At 37.9% G+C, this 16,079-nt stretch overlaps 1 pseudogene; it reads left to right on the forward strand.

Moving 5' to 3' along the window:
- The first annotated feature begins 3,354 nt into the window (after window positions 1–3,354).
- LOC149157674 (peptidyl-prolyl cis-trans isomerase CYP40 pseudogene) lies at window positions 3,355–3,999 on the forward strand (annotated as a pseudogene).
- Window positions 4,000–16,079: the final 12,080 nt, after the last annotated feature.

Raw genomic sequence — 16,079 nt, forward strand, 5'->3', positions numbered from 1 at the left:
ACAAAACACAAGGAGGAGTCACCTAGGGTGTCTCCAGAGGCCACTAAGAGAGAGGCAACATCTTCCCTCACTATTCTCAGCACCCCAATCAAGCAAAAAGGAAAAAGGCAGAGGCAGACCCCACTATATTTCAAGATAAGAAAGAGCACAAGAATAAGACAGGAGAAGCCACAAATATCAACCAAAATTCCTATTGAAATTGAAGATTGCCCTACACAAAAAGACAAAATTCCTTCCCCTAAGTCCCCTATCACCTATGTAAGGAGACCTAATACTAGATCAACTTCCTTAAAGGGCAAGGAAACCCTACAGGATCCACAGAAAAATATACAGGAGCGAAATGCAATGCTACAAGATACTCTGTTGAATCTACATGAGGCACAGAAATTGGAAAGAAAGGTAGGGGAGCAGCAAGAAGCTAAAGAGGAGGACCTAGAGACAAATGAACCTATCCCCCAACCTAACCTAGACTCCTATTACTGGTTTATTGAAGGAGGCGAGGTCATACCACAAAAATTTTCCATCCCACTATTCTTCGAGCTTGAGAAGGAGAGGGCCAGAAATCACCAATGGATGCAGAACACCAAATCAAAGTGGGTGGAAGACATTGGGCACATGGAGGAAAAACTTGAAGAAATGGGTAGAGAGCTAAGTGGCATAAGGGATAGAGAAACTATAATGAGAAGTCAACTAGAGACAGAAAATGAATGGCTGAGGGGAAAACTGTAGGAAAGAGAGAACCAACTAGCGTGTATGGCTAGCCTCTCCTTGGAGGCAATCTAGTGTAGGATGCTAGCCAAATCCTATGCTCTCTACCTCAAGGAACAATGGCTGCATTTTCAGATTAAGACACTAGCACAGAGGGGAACCATGCCATTTCAGGACTATAGGTAGTTTATTGATCTTTGTGATCAAAGTACACTAGAGGATAGGGCTAAAATGGCTGAACTTTATTTACACAAGGCAGCCCTCATAGCCATGAATGCTTGGGACCCCAATGCCAAGCTAGGAGATCTACAATTAATGTCTTTGGCATCATGCATGAACTATGAGGATTCAAGAGTTGCGAAGATGAAAAGGATATTGGCAAGAGAGAAAACTAAACCTCTTTGATCATAGCTAAACAATCAAATCCCATGGCCCTCATCAGTACCCATAATTTGATTGCAAATGATCCTCAGTTGGCGCCTAGATATCTTGCTTCCCAAGAGCAAGAAATTTCACATTTTCAGGACATGTTTAGGCTACTAGGCGATGATAGTGTTATCACTGAAAATGCTGTTGCCAACATTTTTTAGCTTAGCTTAAAGACCGGGTGTTTTCGCAGCGCCTGAATTCTTTTTAGCAGTTTCGCAGCGCATAAATTCGTTAGCAGTTTAGCAGCGCCATCTGTTTTAGTGATTTCGTAGCGAAAACATTGACCTTGCATTGGCTGCGCTGCGAAATTGGGAAATGACAGATATTTAAGGGAAACTTCTAGAAGCACTACACAAGGCTGCATATGTGGCATTGGCAAGCTGCCCTCCAAATTGCCCAATTGTTCAAGAGAAATCCAGATCCTTTGTTCCTCCCTGCACCGAAACAATAATTTGAATGGATTGATTGTGTATAAAGCTGATAGTTAAATTGAAGTATACTTGTATTGGTTTAATGTTCTCATTAGCAGTTGCAGAACAGTGTCTATGGTTTAGTGGCTAATCTTCTGGGTAAATCAAATAAGAGTTTGTGCAGTCTTCAATAGTTTATTCCTTTCTGTTGGGTGATAATGATATAAGAGGGAAATCTCATATTAAAGAAGTGATTGGTGAAGAAGCAGATGCTTTCAGAGGAAGACTCATTCGTAGGCTTACATCTGTCATTGTGCACCATGTACCAACATTTTGGAGATTAGCTCTTTTGATATTCAATGGGAAGTTCGCTAAGGTAGGTTCAACAAATGGCGCTCCTGGTTCAGTGAAACATGAAGAGACTGCTAGACAAAACTCCTTTGAAGACGGCCTTGGTAACGTAAAGGATTCAAATCATTCCTTGGAGGAAGTTGCTGGAATGGTACAGGACATTATATCTGTTTGTGAAACTAAGGGAAGGATTGCGCACCTTTGAATGCAGTACAAACATTGTTTGCGTTACGAGCCAAGAAGACAGGTGCGGATGGTCTCTGTTTCAAAGAAGGTGTTCACATTAACAAGGGTTTATTGGCACTTGGAAATATCATAAGTGCATTGGGAGCGCATAAGCAAGGTCAATACCGCCCTTTCTGAACATGGACGTCCAGATTCTGGGCAATAGACAGCAGGCATATCAACACAAGATATCTCAACTTTCTCTTTTCAAAAAGGTCTTGAAGTCAGACATATATGGCGCCGTTTAATGTTTCCTGTAGTATCCTTGAAACACTTGCGGTAGTTACACTTGGTGCAAACGGTTGAATGGTGGATTTATAACTTCGACAGCATCAAAACATTAAGAGAACACGTGGTAACATGCAATCTTATGTAATGAAAGCTAATGAAGGATATAGCTGACATCTGGAACGTGTGAATAGTTTTTTGATGCGCCTAGTCGTCCTTATGGTGGAGTTTCTTGTTCAAAACATCCATATGCTGTTCTGGATGATGTTCCTAAGTATACAGAGCTAGATTTAAAGCACTCCAGAGCACGCCAAAAAATGAAACACGCGGTGATCTGAGTTAGAAATACAATGCAATTATTGCAGTTGTCTCGGATAGTTATCTGCGGATGTGGTATTCAAAGCCGCAGCACCTCTTCGCACCAGTCCATAATATTGTAACGAGGATCACGGGAACCTAATAGAAGTTCAGTAATGGCGACAGTTCTGTTAAGCCGGATAGCATTCTGTACATGTGTATGTTCAGCAACAAAAACCCGAAATCCATCGATGCAAGCAGGCAAATGTTGGAAATCCATAATATATCAATTGTGTTCCTTTGGAGAAAGATTTTCTATTTCGTAGCCAGCATACGAGCATGGTAATGAAAACATGGCACTGTGTGGTGGATTACGCATTCCCAGGTTGAAATCCAGTTACCAGCAAGCAACTCCTCCACAATCCGCTTGTGGTTTTTCAATGTCAACACAACGTTAATCACCAGACAAAGTCACAGGTGCTGTGGAGATTGGACGTGTTTTTCTTGTGAACTGCGTGCAAGGAATTGTAGTTAGCTTAATTCGACGGCAATATGCAGCTGCAGCTGCTCGACAAGGATCATATGATAGTGCTGGTGTCTGGGGGTCGTGTTCTAAGCCGGTGCCTCCCATTGCAAAGAAGGTTTTTGTGTCTCTGGCAAGAAACCGAAACAGGAAAAGCAGAGTCTCGAGGAACTTGTCGAAGATATGACCAAATTTCAGGACTTTGTGCATTGGCCCTCATACCGGCGCCCCCTGCATTACAAAGGGCTTCCTTTCCATAGAGTTATCAAAGGTTTTATAATACGAGATGGAGACATTTCAGTTCAGAATGGTACAGGGGGTGAATCAATATATGGATTAAAGTTTGATGATGAAAACGTTCAACTGAAACATGAGCGCAGAGGAATGTTGTCAATGGCAAACTCTGGACCTAATACAAATGTCTCTCAATTTTTCATCACAACAACAAGGACTTCCCATCTGGATGGAAAGCGTGTTGTCTTTGGGAAGGTAATTAAAGGCATGGGAGTTGTGCGTGGCAATGAGTATACTCCCACAGAAAGTAGTGACCGCCTTTCTCTAGATGTGGTAATTTCAGATTGTGAGGAGATCTCAGAAGGATCAGATGATGGAATAGCTAATTTCTTCAAAGATGGAGATTTGTATCCAGACTGGCCAGCTGATCTTGATGAGAAATCTGCAGAAATTTCATGGTGAATGAATGCAGTAGATTCTGCGAAATGTTTTGGGAATGAAAATTACAAGAAAAGGGATTATAAGATGGCTTTAAGAAAATACAGAAAGACATTGCGCTATCTTGACATTTGCTGGGAGAACACCAAATGTTGAACGGATCACTGTATAGGTCCTTCTATTGGTTCTGTTTGTTGCTTGTCGTTAGAATTCATGTTGAAGTTTTCATTAGTGGTTGTTTGGAGGACACTGACATGAATACAGTCATCAATTATAACTACAGGATACCAATCATATTCATAAGCAGAGCTATGATTTTATGATGGTCGATCTTCTTTAAAATGATGATGATGATGGATCAATGATAATGCGACAGTACATGACATCATTACAACACCCATACTACAACTGCAATGAAATTAAGTGAAAGTTATGTTTTGCAAGAACCTGTACCAGCCCCAGTGTTATGCAGAAGATAGTAATGTTGTAAAGAGGAGTTCAGTAATGAAGACTGTGAAGTGGAGTGAGCCCTGGTTTTGTAGGCCTGGGGAAGAAGATCAAGATAAGAAAATCAGAGTGTTACCTTCCTCAAGCCACATTCTAGGATGTGTTTCAAGGTTCACGTTCTTCATAGTAGCATTAATATTGAACAAATAACAAGAGAAACTACAGGTCAATTTGTTTTCTTTCTATTGAAAGTTGCAGCTTTAGAGGTGGTACGAAGGACTTCTGAAGCAAAATTTCCAGTAGTATGGAGGGGTATACAAGGACTTGGATTACTTAAATGCCCACCTTTTAGCTGTTTGCAGAGGTAGACTCCATTCAGACTTCTTGCTAAGAGCACACAGGAATTCTCAAGATTCTCAAGCAAATCATTTACCAACTACAGATTCATTTGCTACGGAACAAATAGAGGTTGTTAACAGCAGTTTCGTAGCGCGCTACGAAACTGCTGTAGGTGATGATTTTAAGCGCAGAGCAGCTAGTGTGATACTGTGAGCGGGAGTTGAGGAAGAGAAACACCTGTCTATCAATACCACCTACAGCACATCAGAAACATGGTAGCATTCCATACCTGGGATTATTAAAAGATTTGGGGAACATGCTGCTACACTTTCGGAGAATGTTGGAAGACAAAGACCGTTAAAATAGAGCACATCTCTTGGTCAATTAATGAGCCATCCACGCAACTAGAATCCAAAGCTAGCTCGTTCAGTGTACTCTCCTTCAAGATACCTCAACCCAAGCAGCAAAAGGACATGTGTCAAGAGCCAGAAAAGCATCATATTACGAGGAGCAAAGATTTTGGATTTTGATTAAATGAAAACCATTTGTAATTTCAGTTTAGCCATTATGTAATTAATAAATTAGTTATGCACTAGATAGGGATAGTCAATAGCCACCTTCGAGGCTCCCCTCATGCTGGAGGAGGAAGCTCGAGGTGGTTAAGTTTGTTTGCCTATATATGGATCAATGTTGGATGTAGAAAGGGTTGGACATTTTATACAAAAACAGAGTTATTTGGGTCAATGTAAAGACTTGTTACAGTAATAGTAAAACAGTGGTTGTTTCTTCTCAAGATTCTCAATGGATTATTTTGTTCAAATATGATGGTGGTGTTTTCTCTTATATGTTCTTTTACAGCCTTGTTATAACATAATCACTCAGAATTCATTTCTAATGCTCTGACTTCCTGTATGTTTGGCAAGCTGTGGTTTGTGTGAGATATGTTTGAACATCTAATGCAAAGAGCCTTGACTTCCATGAAATGACTGTGCTTTTGTTTATTAAATGTGTAAGACTCCATAGCCCAATGAAGACCAATTTGATATGTGTTCAACCAGCTTTGTTTTCATGAATTTGTAAAGAGTTAGCCATCTGTTGTTGTGATTGATTTTTATCAAAAGTCTGTGAGAGAGCCCTCTCTGATCAAGGAGGCTAATCCTTGGTCTAAAGTCTGGTTGAAAGAGTTACATGAAATCTTGCTTGGCTGCAGCCCTTAGTACTGATTTTGTGATAACATTTATGTTATCACAAAATCATGCCCCTGATAGGCTGCTGATCAGGGAGACTTTGAGTAACTATTTCAAACCAAACTTTTGGCTGAGGCTTAGCCTCCTCAGCCTGAGAGGGCTCTCTCAAAGGGTTAAAGATTTTGATTAAAGAATAAGATAGATGGCTAACTCTATGGTTTGTGATTGTATATGTTTATAGGTTGAAAGATGAAGGTTGGCTACCATTGGGCTATGGAGTCAAAGTATGTTCAGTACCACAGCAAGATCAGATTAACATGAAGTCAGGGCATAGAGAGTTTTTATACATCAACAAAACAAAGATACATTGCAAGGAAACACAGTTTATAAATACATGAAGGAAGTTAGAGCATCATTGATGAATTCTAAGTAACATGTATTCATATCACTGCAAGTAAGTGAAAGAGGAAAGCCATGAGACAATAGGACATTAAAAACCCTCTTTGAATCCTGAGTAGTGAAGCCAAAACATTCTACCTAGTATGGAAGTCAAGGCATTATAGAGTTCAAGTGCAGAAATGCAAATATAAAACAGTGAAACACATTTAGTTTATCTATGAAGGAAGTCAGAGCATCATTGATGAATTCTGAGTATCATAAGTAAACCTCATTGCAATGTAAGTATTGGAAGATGCCATCAAAACAAGAACATACAAGAACTCTTCATGAATCTTGAGTTGTCTAAGTAGAAATTCTGCATTAGGTTAAAAATATACACAGTCTGCACATAGAGCAACAATTGAGCCAAAAAGTCTCCAACCCTTTGCTAATTCGACCTATTGCTCTATATAAAGCATTTACAATTAGGATTCCATCATCTCTCATCAAGAGAATTCGAATTTGCCATCAGTGACACCTAATGACACTCAAAACTAACTATTAAATGCAAATGACAGCTAACTAGGAGTCCTAGAGACCTAATGCAACTAGGAGTGTAACTCCTTATTATGATTACAACAAAATTATCTAAAAATTTAAAGCATTCTTTGACACCTAACACTCCATGAGGTCGAATTTGATGAAGCCTCCCACGTGGTCACCCAACTGCTGATGAGAAACCCTAGAAATTAGGGAACATGTTTCCCTGTTTTTAGGGTTAGATCCTTGAAAATTGCAGAGATTTATCTCTTCATCCATGACACATTTTACGAAACTGAAGGAGGTTTTTGTAGCCCATGTTGTCCAGAACAAAAACCTCTCCTGGTTTTTGAAAATATTTCTCCAGCTGTCCAGAAACTGTCCTTGAAAAACACGTGGCAAACAGGGAAAAATCCGTTTTCTGAAATTAGGGTCTCAATAAAAGCTTCTTATCTCCCAACTGAAAACACATACGAATAAAGTGATATAGGTTATTGTAGCTGGACATGTTATGAAGAGAAACCTCCTTCATAATTCCAAGATAGCCTTTCATGTGACCAGAAACTGATTTTGAAAAACACTACTAAAACCAGTAGACAAAGCTTGACTTTCTGTAGTTTCGTAGCGCACGTTTAACCATAAATTCCTCCCACATCAGAACGAATTTAAAGAAACTGAAAGAGGTTTTTGTAGTGCAGCATGTTAGGAAGAAAAGCCTCTTTCAGTTTGCAAAATTAAGTTCTCAACTGCTCAGGAAAGCTTTTAGAAAATGACTAGTAAAAGCAGAAAACAGAGTTTCTTCAGCTGAAACAGGCTGCTACAGGGGTTTCGCAGCGCGCTGCGAAATCACCTAAAAGATGTTGCGCTGCGAAACTGCTAAAAATGATTTATGTGTTTTACCATCAAACAAATGTAAGACATTTGGCATTGAAATTTTGTCAGTGATAACAGATAGTATACATGCTTTCCTAAGGAGATGGAACACATTTCCATACAACTTAAAGATAAGAGAATATCACTGCCCTCAAAGATTGAGAGAGGCACTCAACAAGAAACCTATGTATAAGAAATCTATATAAAGTTTGAAGGTCAATTGGATAGGCCTAAAACTCAGCCCACCACTACTCTTGGGGATGCTATAAGGGAGAAAAGATGAAGAAGAAAAGAGGCAGTGGGAAGAGGTAGAAAAGAGAGTAGGCTTCTATGAACAAGAAGAGGAGACCACAACAGAGGCATGGGATTTCAGAGAGGCTACCAGAGCCATGAAGGATATGGATATTAGCTAAGTTTCTTAGAGGATGAGCAACACTCTCAGTAGTGGGGTGATGATGAACCTCATCATTGGGTAGTTATATGGGCCTTAATTCACCTCCTAGCTTAGTCAAACCAACTATTCTCATAACTTATTGCATACCTTTGATTATATTTTGTTTATGAGATGAGTTATAGTTGGATATTTTTCTTTGTGGTATAATGTGCATTTAATGCAGGATTAAAGGATAGAATTAAGGAATTTTGGAAAAGACCAAGGTCAAAACTTGAATGGGACAAGGGAGAGGGATTATAGGAGGTAAATCCTCCTCATTTACTACCCCTCCATTCAAATATTCCACCATCAGCTTGGAGTAAAAATAGCCAAATCATGAGGACTAGAAGGTAGCCGATCATGTGAAAGACAAAGCACCATTTTATCTTGAGTTTGGCAGTCAAGCCTCCCTAATTTTAAGGAAGTCATTGGAGACTTCAGATATATAAGTAGATAGGCCTAGGACCTTAGTAGTATTCATATTTTTACTATAAAAATCTAATCTATTTTCAAGTTACAAGACTTCTGACAGTTTTTTGATGTAATTTGTTGTTTTGGTAATAAGAATGGGTTTTGTTTTGAGCTATCATTGAGTTAACTCGAAGGGCTGAAGCTCTTGGGTTAGGGCCCAACCCTAGTAGCCAAGGCTTCTCTTTATTGTACTTGTATGCTAGTGTAGATTCATAGCTTAATTGTTCATTTACTTAGTAGATGCATTTCCATTACAACATTGTAGATTAGATTGGTTGTGTGATAGTTTTGCTTCCATTTGTGCCTTCTTTCAAGTAGCAAGTTAGCAAGGAGAAAAATGATCACCACAAGGTTTTCATCAGGTGTCTTGGCCTCAATTCCTCCCTCTTGGGCCATGACTTGAGGAAGGGACCCTTCAATAGCCCCCAAAACATGAATTTCTAGCTCCTGTATGAGCTTTCGAGTTTGTTGTTTTTTATTTAGTATTTGGTTCATGCTGTAAGGTAGATTTCACTATCATATTTCTCCATCTCCATTTTCGCAACAAGATATCACTCATGCTTTCATTCCCTTCAGCAGCGTTCTTCATGCATAATATAGGCAATTGATTCATGCTTTTTTAGTTTATGAAAATGTATCTTGTTGCATGGTTCTTGGAAGACACACATGTTTTAAGTAGAGAAGGTACTTCAAGAGGAGACTAAGACTTCATCACCAGCAGCCACTTTTCACATCATCCACCTTAGCCATACCTTGTTTCACCATCACCCTCACCAGTTTTTCATCATTTTTCATTGAAATTCCCCTAGATACATTGAGTGAATCTAGCCATATCTTATCTTGGATATTGACTCCTGAGTGCTCCTAGACCTTCTAAGACTCCATTCCGCCCACAACACACCCTTCCAAAGCTTCCCAACAACTCCAACACCTCACAATTAGCTCTTGGTTGTATCTTGTAGATTTCCTGTAATTCCTACAACATCATCCTATAGGTTTCTAGTACAATGTGTGGGTTTTCCTGAAATGACATGTTTTGAGGGCTAATTGACGGGAAACCTCTAGGAAGTCACAAAAATAATCCTAGGACCACTCTACACCATCCAACCACTTCATAAACCTTCTAGTCATCCTCAAACATCTTCCATCCACTTGCCACATCAACAAGAACAATTAGCTTTCATACTTGATTTTTCCTTAAAAAAACCAAAAGAGTGAAAATAGATTTAGTTTAGTTTCTTTGCTTGCACATTAGTATTGTTTGATGCTTTTTACTTTTACAACTTAGATAGTAGCATTTGTTTAGTGCTAATTTATCAATTCTGATTAGCATAGCTTCTTAAATTGTTAATTAGGGTATGGTGTGGTTTAGCATTACATGTTGGTTTTTTTCCATTACTGTAGTAGAGTAACTCTCTTAGAGTAGATTTTCCTTTCTTCCATTAAACAATCAAGCTTCTTCTATCTCTATAGAAGTCTGACTTAGAACCCCAGTGGTCTCTCGCTAGCTGAACAATGACAACAGACATAACCATTACTTTTACTTGTGCATACAGCACTGTCACCTCCAAGTTTATATGAACCTTGGGTTGATAAGTAAAGTTGGCAGCCTAGGAGTTGCAGTATCCTTGCTGCAATATTGGCACTCATCACAACACATACCAACGTGGTCTTGTTTCTTACCACTTCTCGATGTTCATTCAACTTATTCCTGAATACCCACTTTATGCCAATGACATTCTTGTTTGCAGGTCTTGGAACAAGTTCCCAAGTCTAATTTTTCTCTATCTAGTCCAATTCTTCATTCATGTCCTTTAGTTAATCTTGATCTTAAATGGCTTGAACAATATCCTTTGGTTCCTCCATGGACAATAAGGAAACATGTGCTTATGTAAGGGTATTTAATAGTTTCCTTCTTGTCTACACACTAATATATAATTCACCAACAATCTGATCAAACGAGTGATGTATTTATACATACCTTGTGGGATATCTTTCTTGAGGACCAGAGGGATCTTCCTCACTTTCTTGTACATCTGCCTCATCATGCTCTTCATTGATGCTCACTATTTCATCAACATTGAGTTGTTTTTCTTCGTTATCAGCATGGTCATCCATGTTCACATTGACGTAGTCAATGCTTTTCTTGGTCACTTTATTATAACATATTAAACCTTTCTTGTTGTGTGAATATCCCATAAAAATTCCTTCATCTACTTTGGCATCAAACTTCCCAAGCTTTTAAACATTTTTCTTGATGTGGCATCTGCTTCCATGGCTTTGAATTGTTTAACTTTTGCATGCCTACAACACCACAACTGATAGGGATTTTTCTCATTGTTTTGTCTGAGATGGGATTTATTGAGAATAACTACTTCTATTTGAATTTACTCTACCCAAAACCTCTTTTGAACGTTTTCTTCTGTCATCATCTCTCTAGCTAACTGTTGCACTGACTTGTATGCTCTTTCTGCTACACCATTTTGTTGGGGGACCTTTGCTCTTGTAATTTGTCTCTTGATTTGATTTTGTCTAAAGAATTCATCAAATTCCTTTGAAGTGAAATCACCTCCATTGTCAGACCTTATGCTCTTGATTTTGTAGTCAATTTCATTCTCACCCATTGCTTTAAACTCTTTCAATTTTTCAAAAGCTTCAAATTTCTCTTCGAGGAAGGCAACCCACATCATCTTTCTAAAATCATAAATTATTAACATGAAATATAATTTACCTATGGATGATTAGATTCTGGATGGTCCACACAAATCCATGTGTATTAGTTTCAATGGAATTCTTTATGATTTATCTTTTGCCTTGAAAGGAACTCAAGCTTTCTTTCCCAATTGAAAATAGTTGCATATTATGTTCTTTAGTTTTGAAAGCCTGGGAAGGTCATTGAATGTGTTTTTCTAGCTTTCCTTGACAATCTGGTCAAAGTTCATATGTCCAAGCCTTTTTTTCCATAACCATATCTCATCTATCTTGGTCAAACAATATTTTTCTGTCTTCTCCTTCAAGACATAGACATTGTTGTCTATTCTTACAGCCTGAACAACTATTTTACCTATTCCCATGGACTTGATTTGATAAATTTTGTATTTAAAACCCACAACATATCCTTAATCACACATCTGAGATACACTCAATAGATTATGTTTCATCCGAGAAACATATAAAACATTCTTGGCTTTATATTTTCTATTTGATATATTTGCGACTCCTTTTGCAGTTATTTTTCCTAGGGCATTGTTTCCAAAGGTCGCATTACCTTTGTCAACTAGTTTCGATGTTTGAAACTTGCTTTTGTATCCTGTCATGTTCCTAGAACGGCCATTGTTAAAATACAGATGACTCCCACCATTTTAAGTATACAAAGTGTTTTCATTCCTAGAGACAACCCCAAGGTTGAGTGGAGACCAGTGGCTAGGACATATTAGTGAGTTCTTTTACATTTGACTAAAATTTCATAGCACATTAAATATTTAATATAGTTCTAAAAGAAATTGATTTAGAACCTTGCATAAGATAGGAAACATAATAAATTGATGTAAATGATAAATCACAGGAATGTTAATCTTAAATTCATGGTGTTTGATCATTATTTAAGTTTGTAGATTATCGGTTGTTTTAGGGTGTATGATAGGAGAACTGGGTAGAAAAGAAACTTGATACAGAGGGCTATGCATCAGAATTTAGAGTGAAACAAAAGAAGAAGAGATGTTAATGGGATGAAATTATTCATGGAACGTGTTTATGACTTAGTTTTCATGTCCATACAGGTGTCATTTATTAGCATCTGATTTAAATGAATCTAAAAATTCATGAAAATCACATCCATTAGCTACTATTACATGTGGTCTGAGAAGATTATTGAAAACATCTGTAAACACATAGAAACTAATACATACTACAAACTCAAATGAGTTGGAATCACCAAAACTTTGTGTTTATTTCCCATGATGTCTACATTCATCAAGATCCATAATTCTATTTTTTTTTAAACAAGAAGAGACTTCCAAAATTTTGGACCATTTCTTGGTTTCATAAGAATGTTCTTATAGAACCTCCGAATGAGAGCTCATTACAAACATATTCCTTCTTGATTTCATAATTGTAACTAATCATGTCAAAACCTCTATGTTCTATGTGGCACATCTGTACTTACTGAATACTAAAAAACTGAACAGAACAAAATATTTACATAAGAGGTGCAAGTAAAATGTTGTAATCAACACAATCATAAATATCTTCAAGTATCGTAGGCCAATGGTGGAGGCTATGTCGATGTTTCAATGATTTGAACAACAGGCATATTAAAACATTTCTCACATCCTTTCCATAGTGTTTGAGGTGGATAAGGAGCTGAGAAGAATTGTTGATATGTGACCTTAATATTGGTGAATCTTGCATAATTTAGCATATGATGAAATACGTTTCTCACCATTCCCAGTTGTTTAAATTCTCTGTTCAAATAATTTACCACAGTTGTCCCTTTGAAGGTAGCGGTTTTCTCATGGGATGAACCTGCCCTTCTTTTGGATTCAACAAACCTCTCGCCATACTGCTCCCAAGGGGTAAGATCCCCACGGAGATCCCAATAGTTGGGTAATCTTACAAGGACCACCCTCTCAAACTCATCACTAAAGGAAGCCACATATTTTGACACTAATTCGAGGCATTCCTCGGATTTGACTCTAGCCTCCTCTTTTAGGATCACTTTGTATATATCCATAACAAAGCTAACTCTATCCACCATGTCTATAGGCCTCAACTCATGAATTTCCCTTTCATTAAGAAATCGTATTAATTTCTTGGTGATCTGAGACTTCTTCTTGCCCTCCTTTTTGGAAAGTAGGATGAAGTCTTCAAATCCTTGATCATGATCTTCTATTCATTCATCAATGTTATGTGCTCCCACTTGTTCCTCATCTCATCGATAATATCATCCTAGACCAACTGCCTGGTTTGCAACAGAGACATATTCCTTTTCAGTTTTTCTTTTAACTCAATGACCTGCTGATTCACCGCCTGTAGATTTTTATCAATGATCTCGATGTTCTTCATAGCAACCTCTAGCTTCTTTTCCTTCTAATCTAGACATTCATGAGCATCATCCAAATATTTTTATACCTTCTTCAACTCCTCTTGTGATATTTGTAGCTGAGTAAGGGTCTTGGTGACTTTTTGAGTGGGGCTTTTAGGGACCTCCAACACAACTACTACACATACATGAGAGTTTATTTCCATTTGTAGTTCAACTACTTGCTTCTTGATGGATGCTATATCATTATTCATTTCAATTAGCTCCATGGAAAAGATATATTTTTCTCCTTCAACATGAGCAAGCTCACGAGATTTCACATGCTCATTATCTGACATCTTCAACTTTTACCTCCGCTCCTGGATTTACTTTTGAGAATGACGAAGGATATCTTCCACTGCATTCCTACCCTCTAGATTTAATCCCATTTTTATGATGACCTCTTTGAAAATATCGTTCTTTATGTGTAGGGCACTCAAGTTATCTCTTTCTTGTGTCAACTTGTTAGGATCCTTCTTTAGAAACTTATCAGATTTTCTGATGGTCATTGCATTTTTGTTGAGCTCATTATATAGCATTTCCCCCACTTTCTTGTGGAAATTTATTTTATCTAGTAAGGTAACACTTGCTAGATCCAAAGAAACATACAAAGTTTTGAACCGATAACCTTAAGAAAACGATTGTGCCAATGGATGATGTAATGAAAAATCCATTTTATTTTCTCTAACTCTATAGCAAACAACAATATAGTGTGATAGGGCACTAACTGGGATGGATTTTTATGTTGTCTCTCATCCTTAACTTTCTTTTTTATTTATTCAATAGCCTTTCCAGTAGTCCATCTTGACTCAGTAGCAGTAGTACCCTCCTAAGTGCTCAGAACTGTTACTTTTGAAGAGGATGAAGCTACAACTCAAGGTGGATCCTCCAAGATCAATTGTAAACCTGGTTGGTCTGGCCTTGTTTCCACTAAACTAGCTACAAAATATTCTTCTTGAGGGTCTTAAGTTCTTTCCTTTTTATTTATATGTACATACTCCATCTTGATATCCACATCTTGGTCAATGATCATTTTTGGCACTTTATCCATGGTCATTCGGGTATCAATATCCATTTTTGTATTTAGATGCTATGAATCAAAATTATCTTTTATCTTTCGTTTGCTTCGGGTAACGACGCCCATGGGATCGTAAGGATAGATATTTATGTGGTAAAACTCCATATTTTTGGTGAAGTCCTCAAATACTTTGAAGGCCTACCATTTATTCACAACAAAAGGACTCACAAGCTTCCTAAATTTAAACATGTATCCTTTGTTTGTAGAAATGAAATGGAGTTGGTCTACATTTAGGGTTTGTCGAATGAAATTCTAGAGAAAAAATTCTTGTTGTGTGAACACAGGTAGGTGGTAAGGAGGAAGCTCACACCCATATACCCTAATTTATGTATAATTCTCATAAAGATATGACTCCCCTACCCTAGTATCTTTGCTAAGTTGGAGAAGCTCCTTTTGTTGGGGAAGAATTTTGGGTGGAGAGACACAATGGATGATCATATATGCAATGGACATATAGGTTTCTATGAATTGAGAGTAATAACCAATGTCTAGTCTTATCCTCACTGTGACATCCCAATCAAACATGGAATTTATTTAGTTTTTGTGAGTAATCAAGTTAAGACCCAAACAATCAAATTCATTGACATGGGTGTACATGAACAATTAGAATATCAGTGAATAATATCTGAATGAAGATATGGTTGGAAAATGATGTAGCTGAAACTATATGGTTGTACATAGGTAGGTCAGGATGTCAAACAAAGAACCAGGTTGCATCATTTTGTGCATAAATCCCAAGGAAAAAATTATAGATAGGATGGGATGAACAGGTGCAATGAAGACAGTGACTAGGAAGCTCTCGATATGAGGTAGCGATTGCATGCCCAGTACTAGGATCCTTTTCAAGAAGGACTCTTGTTCATCAAGTGGAAGGGTAACATAATGATAGGTGTTATAGGGAAAAGTATCCGACTCGGATGACCCTAACCCACTCTAAGGGTGACAGTTCCTTAGCAACAACTGTAAAACAAACTACTGAAGGTTTACTTCTTTATGAAAGCAAAAGAGGATGGAGAAAGCACTAACCGTTGCCTTGCGCTTAATTTCGAATCCAAACTCTCCTCTTTGGCCGCTTGTTCCTAGCTCTTTGTCCTTCTGCTCGCCCAGCTACAATGAGATCCTGCACAATGACAAAGAAGGAAACTACAAGAGGCATGCAATCATAACTGGTTCATGGATTAGTGTAAACCAAACATGCAATCATCACAATACATAATTGAAACAAGAGCACATAGAAGAACCTCAATAGCTTTTATTAATGAAGAAATAAAGGTTCTGAGAGGATTACAACCATTGCGGGCTCCAACCCAGCAACACCTCCCAGCAGAAAGAATTGCTCTTCTTCACCTCTCTCAAACAATCACCCAATAACTCAAGAATGAAACCAACAACAGATCATTACTTTGCACA

This window comes from Pinus tabuliformis, chromosome 5_2 (assembly GCF_031772625.1).
Source record: "Pinus tabuliformis cultivar Carrire ecotype Pingquan chromosome 5_2, CPIR1, whole genome shotgun sequence".
Lineage (NCBI taxonomy): Eukaryota > Viridiplantae > Streptophyta > Pinopsida > Pinales > Pinaceae > Pinus > Pinus tabuliformis.